The following is a 7,736-nucleotide window of genomic DNA, read 5'->3' on the forward strand; positions in this document are numbered from 1 at the left end:
AATCAATCCTTTTAAATTTACTGAGGCTTACTTAAGGGTCTAACATATGTTCTGTCCTGAAGAATGTCCCTTGTTGAGGAGACTGTGTATTTTGATAGGGTGGAATGTTCCTTGGATGTCTGTTCTAGTTGGTTCATAGTGTTGTTCAAGTCTTCTGTTTCCATGTTGATCTTATGCCTAGTTGTTTTATCCATTATTGAAGATGGAGTATTAAGGTCTCCAACTATTATTATTGAATAGTCTATTTCTTCCTTCAGTCTGTCAGTTTTTGCTCCATATATTTTGGAACTTTGTTAGCAACACGTACAATTTATAATTATTATGCTTTCCTGATGGATTTAACTTTTATCACTATATAGTGTTCTTCTTTTCTCTTGTAACAATTTTGGTCTTACAGTCAATTTAGTCTGATATTAATGTATCCATTCCATTTTTTTATTACTGTTTGCATGGCATATCTTATTTCATCTTTTTACTTTTAATGTAATTTGTCTTTGAATGTCTTTGAATCTATAGTCTGTCTCTTGTGAACACCATATAGTGGGATCATATCTTTTTAATTCACTCTGCCAATCTCTCCATCTTGATTGTATTATTTAAATTATTTCTGTTTAACATTGCTGATCAGGTAGGACCTACATCTCCCATTTTACTATTGGTTTTCTTTCTTTCTTTTCTTTTTTAAGTATTTGAGTTTTTTATCTGAAATTCAATTTTAAAAAAAGCATTCTTTATTTATTTTGGCTGCACTGAGTCTTTGTTGCGGTGCATGGGCTCCTCATTGTGGTGCATGGGCTTCTCTAGTTGTGGCGTGCAGGCTTTTCTAGTTGCGGTATGCAGGCTCTAGAGCACGCAGGCTCAGTAGTTGTGGCATGTGGGCTTAGTTGCAGTATGTGGGATCTTAGTTCCCTGACCAGGGATTGAACCCTGGGCCCCCTGCATTGGAAACACAGAGTCTTAACCAGTGGACCACCAGGGAAGTCCCTTACTATTGGTTTTCTTTCTGTCATTCTTTCTTTTTTCCTTTTGTCAACCTATTACTGCCTTCTTTCTGTTAAGTAGATATTTTCTTTTGTAACATTTTAATGCCCTTGATTTTTCTTCTCTAGATTTTTTTGAGTTACTTTCTTAGTGGTTGCCCTGAGGAAGATCACAATTAAATTTTACCTAAAAAAAATTCTAGCTCTTATTAATACCAACTTAATTTGCAAAGCATACAAGGACTTTGCTCCAATATAGTTTCATTCCCTCACCTCTCTTGTGCTATTATTGTTATATATATGTGTAATATCTTTATACAATTTTATACAAGTCCATCAACATAATTTTGTTTTGATTGCTTTATGGTTGTATTTTAAGTCAGATAGGAGAAGAGTGCAAACAAAATAGATCTATATTGTGTTTTATACTTACCTATATGTATACATTTTTGTCTTTTTCCTGGCTTTAGTTGGAATGCTCAAATGTTTTGTCATGATATATGCTGTTTGGTGCAGACTTCTGATAGATGCTCATAGGTAAAGGAAATTTCTTTTTAGTCTTAGTTTGGTAAGAATGTTTATGATTAACTAAATGTTGGATTTATATCTAAGGTTTTATGTTTTTCATTTTTTGAGATAGTCATATGAATTTTATCCTTTAACTTTTATTATTCTGATAGATTCTTTTAATGTTGAATCTTCTTAATATTCTTAGTCTAAACTCAACTTGGACATGCTGGGGTTTTTTTAAACTATGGATTTCTTTTGTTAAAATTTTATTTAGAATATTTGCTCCTATCTGTAGGTGACATTGTTGTTTAATTTTGTATTTTGACTGCCTATTTCTGGTTTGATATAAGGTTTTTGAAGCTGGTGTTCCCATGATTTGAGTTGGGGAGATTGCCCTCTTCTTATAAGACCTGAAAGAATGTGCATATTTTCTCTTAAATGTCTGGTCTCATGTCTTTCTCTTGAATAGGGGTAGAAAGTGTATTTTGATTAAATTTTAATTTTTCTTGATTATTGGTCTATTCATTTTTCTAATTATTCTCAGGCCACTATTAATTTATATTTTTATTAAAACTGTGTATTTAATCTACATTTTTAAATGTATTGATCTAAAGATTTTCCTGCTATTATCTTACAGTTTTAACAATTTTACTTGTATCCCTAGTTATGTAAATGTCCTTATTTTACTTGTGGTTTTATTTAAATAGTGCTTTTCTCATTTGCTCCTGATCGTATGTACCAAAACTTTTTATTTTCAAGACCTAATTTTTATTTTTATTGTTTTTTATTAAGGTATAGTTGATTTACAATATTATATTAGTATCAAGTGTTCAATGTAGTAATTCAATATGTGAGTCACTATATTGATTTATCTTCAGTATTCATATATTGTCCCCTTATTTCACTCCTATTTGTCTTTTTGTTCTGCTATTCAAGACATTTCATAAAATTTCTCTTGTCACTCTCATACTTAATATTTTATTTCAGCTAATGTATTTTTAATTTGTAAAATATCTTTCTGCTTCTGAGAACGTGCCTTTTATGTAACACTGCTTTTATTTCTCTGATAAAGGATTTTGTTGTATCCTTCTGAAAATGTTAAATAAGTATTTTTTGAAAGATTTTAATCTATTCCCTGCACTGTATCTGATTCTTCCATATTCTTTTGTTATCTGTTTATTAGGTTGATGTCTCTTTTCATGTTAGTGGTTTTCCTCAAATGCTTGGTGATCCTTTCAGTGCATTATAACTATTATTGACATACTAACAAGCTGTTCAGAAACTCTGTGTACATGTGTGTGGTGAGGTGGGATATATTGGATGGTGGGCTTTATTTACTAGGGTGATAATGCTGGGTAATGTGATAAAGCTGGCTTTATTAGGGTAAGCTTACTTTTTCAACATAGGACATTGAGCTGTCCATATCTAAGTCTTTGTTCTTGACATGCTGAATTTCTCAGGGAGAAATCCTTCAGTTTCTTGGTGGGGAGCTATAAGCTTTCCATTGAGCAAGAGAAGTGAGTTTAATTTTCTTATAGTAAATTACTTTATAAAAATATTATAGCTTTTTAGCTCAACACTTCTAGTATCTAGTTGCTTCCTCCTGTATTTATGGGGTTTTCTCCCCTAGTTTTTGTATGGCTAGACTCTGTGTCACTGCCATGCCTCTTTCTCCATGCCTTTTCCAGACAAGAGCAATTCTACCACCAACACTGTTCTGTTACTGCCTACCTGGGAGCAATAGCTGATGGGGAGGGCTCCTCTTCTGGGCTAATACCTCCTATTGCTTTCTCCTGGCATTTATCATTATTCTTACTTTCCACCATCGCTGGTATGAAGCAACTCTTGTGTTGCTCCCAAGTTTTGTGACTGGACTTTCGTTTTTATTCCCATATACTTCTAAGATACCTTATCAATCTGATTACATTTGTTGGGAGTCTATATCATGCCTCATAGTTGCTCAACATGACTCATATATTCTAGTCCACTAAATATTCCATTTTTTAAAGCAGTGGCTATATAATCCTAATTTTAAAATCTTTTCTTTCCCTTCTTGGGTTTGGTGCAGGGGTGGGGTTGGGGAGTGTGGAGAGGAGAAATGTTGTATGTACTTATTGGGCCATAGTGAACATCAAAAATCAAACGTTCCACTTTCTTCTTTATAATTTTCTGATACTTTTTTCAAAGAATTAGTATTGCTTTTGTAATCAGGAAAGTGCCAATTCACATACTGCTATTTTAGAATAAAAGGAGACAAAAGAAAAAATAGGGAACCTCCTTCTCAGATACTTACCTACCATTTCAGCCAGCTTGGCGTGTCACTCATGCATGCAACACTGCATATGGCATCCATAGCTCCCCATGTTTTCCCTAAGTTTAGTGGATCACACCAGGAATACCTCAAAGTTCTGCTTTGCTTTTGGTATTTGGTCAAAATCTGCTGTTGGGTTGCTAATTTGGTTTTCAGTTTCTGCAAAGTTGATGGCTCAAAATCTTGTATGCCATTTTTTTGGCATCTCAATTTGTAGGTAAACAATGATCATTTAATAGTATGAGTTATTGTCTCTAATCAGTCTAACAACATCAGTATTCTGAATAAAGCAAGTCATTTTGATTTTTTTAAATGTTCAAATATGCATTTTCAAATGGAGTTAATCATTTTATCTGTGACTTAGACTGTGACTTAGACTGAAATAGCTTTATATGCTTTTCATGATAAAATTCTATCAAGCAATTGAAGTATACATTTCATTTATTATTACAAGAGTAAAATGCAAGAATAATTGATGATATTGTGAAAGTTGTTAATTTTCTGGACAAATTTAAGAGTTTTAAATAGGAAAATAATATTTCATATAAATATTGAAATAGTTTGTTGCTTATTAGTTTTAGAAAGAACACTATATCCTTATAAAGCCAATAGATATTTATAAAATTTAAATTGTACAAAGCAGAATAATGGAAATTAGATATCAGAATTCTAATCTTTGTAAAATCGTCTGTTTTGTATTTATAATGTTTTATAATTTATAATGTTTTGTATTTATAATATTAAATAAAACAACTTTTCAGCACTGTGTTTTTAGCTTCTTAATTCCATTTAAGCCATGAATCTTATCATATTTTATACATGAGTTACAGCACAATTTCAGTTTTGCCACCCAAATCATGTATGACAGTATCCAGTATAAATTATTTTTAATCTGTATCTAATAAAGAATATGAAGAAAAGAAAGTGTTAGAAAAAAATGAGATATTACCTTCAAGTTATTCTGATTTTCTACCAATCTCAGTTCCTTACTTGAAAAATGAGCATCTATCTGGTATACCAAATGTGTTTTAGTGACTGCTAGAACAATCTAGCAGCTACAGTGAAGACTAAATGTCCTTCCTCTGAAATGTCAAATGTTTAAATATGATTACCAAATGTTTAATAATAAAATTCCAATGTTATTAAATTTTGAAATAAGATTTTAATTTTATTTCAGTATCCCAGAGACAATCTGATGATATTGGGCTGAGGCATTGACTTCCATTGAATATTTTAACTCTCAGTTATTGAGTATTTGGTCAAAATATGTCTTAGATGCACCTCTCTTCACTAATATTACTTAAATAAAATGAAATAGAACAGAATTGACTAGAATGAAAAACATCTAAATGCATTGCATATAGTAAGGGTAAGTACTGTTTTGTCAATGTTTTGCTTGTTTGTATATGTATGTGTATGTGTATATATACACAGACATACAGAAAATGTATGCATGCATACTGGGTTATGTTACAGTATGCATTGCTTATTGAGGGCCATGGACCATGGTAAAGAGTTTGAAATCGACTAAACTAGAAGGAGGGAAAGTGTTTGATGTAGAGCAGGACAAGCATTAACTGCTGAAGTTGCTAACAAAAGATAGTAATGCAAAGTTTGGAAGTGTTGTTTTTTTGTTGTTGTTGTTTTTTATAAGCAACTATAAATACATGACCAGATTTAAGGATGGATACAACAGCAATTAGAACTTAAGTACAAGTGGGAGGGAGGAAGGAGTCAAAAATTAGTGAAATAATATAAAATAGCCAGGAAAAATTAGAGAGGTAAGAATACAGGGATCATGTTAGCTAATAATAATAGGGATAATGATACATTATATTTCTTAACACCTCCTGTGGTTATCACAACAATTTATGCTCTGTTAATTCTACTATATTTGATTCTTACAATAGCCTAATGAGAAAGGCAGAGCCAGCATTGGTAACCCCATATCGTAGATAAGGAAAGATTCCATTACTTCCTTAGGAATACACAGTTGGGAAGGAATAAAGGTGTGTCTTAAATTCAAGTCTTCTTATGATTTTGTGTTCTTCCCAACAAAAGAGGCCAGTTGAGAAATGAAGGGTGGAACCAATATGTCTGGGGAAACTAAGTAAAACAATCACTTTCTGTGCTCATGAGATCACTGAAGCTCTGTATCAGGCTAAATGACTGGGATGTGTCTGGAGGATTAATCATCCAGAAGCGGAATTCCCCTCATCATTCTCCAGGGTGTCTAAAGAAAGAGACTCGACCTTGCACCAGGAACAGAAATAAAAGTGATAGCAGGCAGACAAAAACGGAGAATCAGAAATCTCTGTGGCAGTACCCTCCTCAGATGGATGAGGTTGAACCCTCTGGGTTTCGTTGATATAATTAGAAGTTTACAGAGATTATAGCGCTTTTCTTACTCTAATAAAAATAAAGAATATTTGCCCCTGTTTTGTCATTTGCAAAGGATTTTCACACCTCTTATCTCGTGTTTGTCGTGAGAAACTGACGTTTTATAAATGAGGAAACAGCGGCTTAGAGAAGTTAGCTAATCATTCAAGTATATGTGGTGAATAAGAAGCAGAGCCAGGACTCAAAATGCAGTCTTTTTCTTACAGTGCTTATGTTATATCCACTTTACTCTGCTGGCTTCCAAAAACTGCTACCTAACATTTTCAGTAGCTAACTTTGCCAATATAGATTATTATTAATAAAGTTGAATGAACAGGGCAGCATTTTTGAGGCTATAGTCTAAAATTTAAAAAGTCTTTTTATTTACTGAGTAAAAGTGACCATTGGCAAACCTGGGGTACCTTTATTTTGGGGTTCTGTTGGATTCCACCACAAATTTTAAAAAATACTCAAATTTATGAAAGACTGAACCATAATGGGCTATTTATGAAATTACAATATTTGGACATAACCCTAACTTTTGAAATTAACATGAAGGAGAACACAGCCTGTGAAAAACAGGTCACTTGGTACAAGTAAGACATTAAACTGTCCACTTAGTGAAGTCTTCATCTGGTTACAACATCACTCACTGCCCATTTCAGACTTTGAGCCATAAAGACATCATGGGAAATGCTCACTATAGTAATATAATGCATGTATGAGTTTAGAGGTAGGAGAGTGAGGGAGTGATTTCTTCTTCATTAGAAAGTTCATAAAAGAGAGATGCTTTAGTTTGGTGTTTTAAAAGGAGAACACCCTGGTTGAGTGGGCAGTGAGGGTGGCAGTAAGGGATTTCCATTAAGTAACAATAAGCTGTAGAAAAGCATGAGAATATGAAATGGGAAATGGGAAGCCACAAGTCACCAGGTGTTCTGTGTGGGACTGGATAACAGGCTGGGGGAGGGGTGCTGGAAGTGGAGGTGACTAGTGAAAGATGGCATATTAATTCAGGTCCTAGGGGGTTTGAAATGATAGTGTTGATGGTTTGAGTCTTTTTCTTTTGTTGAGTCACTAAGTTACCATATGGCTATTTCCTTACCCATCCAAATCTTCCCAATCCTCTCACCTGGCTAATCCTTGTTATAGATTCTCTCTTGTATTCCCATCACTAGACACTTCTTTTCATTCTCCAAGCATCTCCAAAGGCAATACTAATTTTTTTTTTAACTGGGTGAACCATTCACATATATTATCACCAATAACCTTTGTACATTCTCATAATATAAATGCCAATATGATTACTTGGTGCTACCTCTTTCTTTAATTAAATTGCCAAGGAATTTTAATCACTTTCCAAAAATGTTTCTATTACATGGTCCTGAAAACTTAAGTTCCAGGTTGGCCATATGGGAGAATGCAGACTTATGTGGAAAAGATCCAGACTTCAAGGACTGATGAATTGTGTAGATGCTTATTATCTCTGATAGCCATTTATTTATTTATTTATTTTTAATAAACTTATTTATTTACTTTATTTTTGGCTGCACTGGGTC

The sequence above is a fragment of the Grampus griseus genome, assembly GCF_964374135.1.
Source record: "Grampus griseus genome assembly, chromosome: 1".
NCBI lineage: Eukaryota > Metazoa > Chordata > Mammalia > Artiodactyla > Delphinidae > Grampus > Grampus griseus.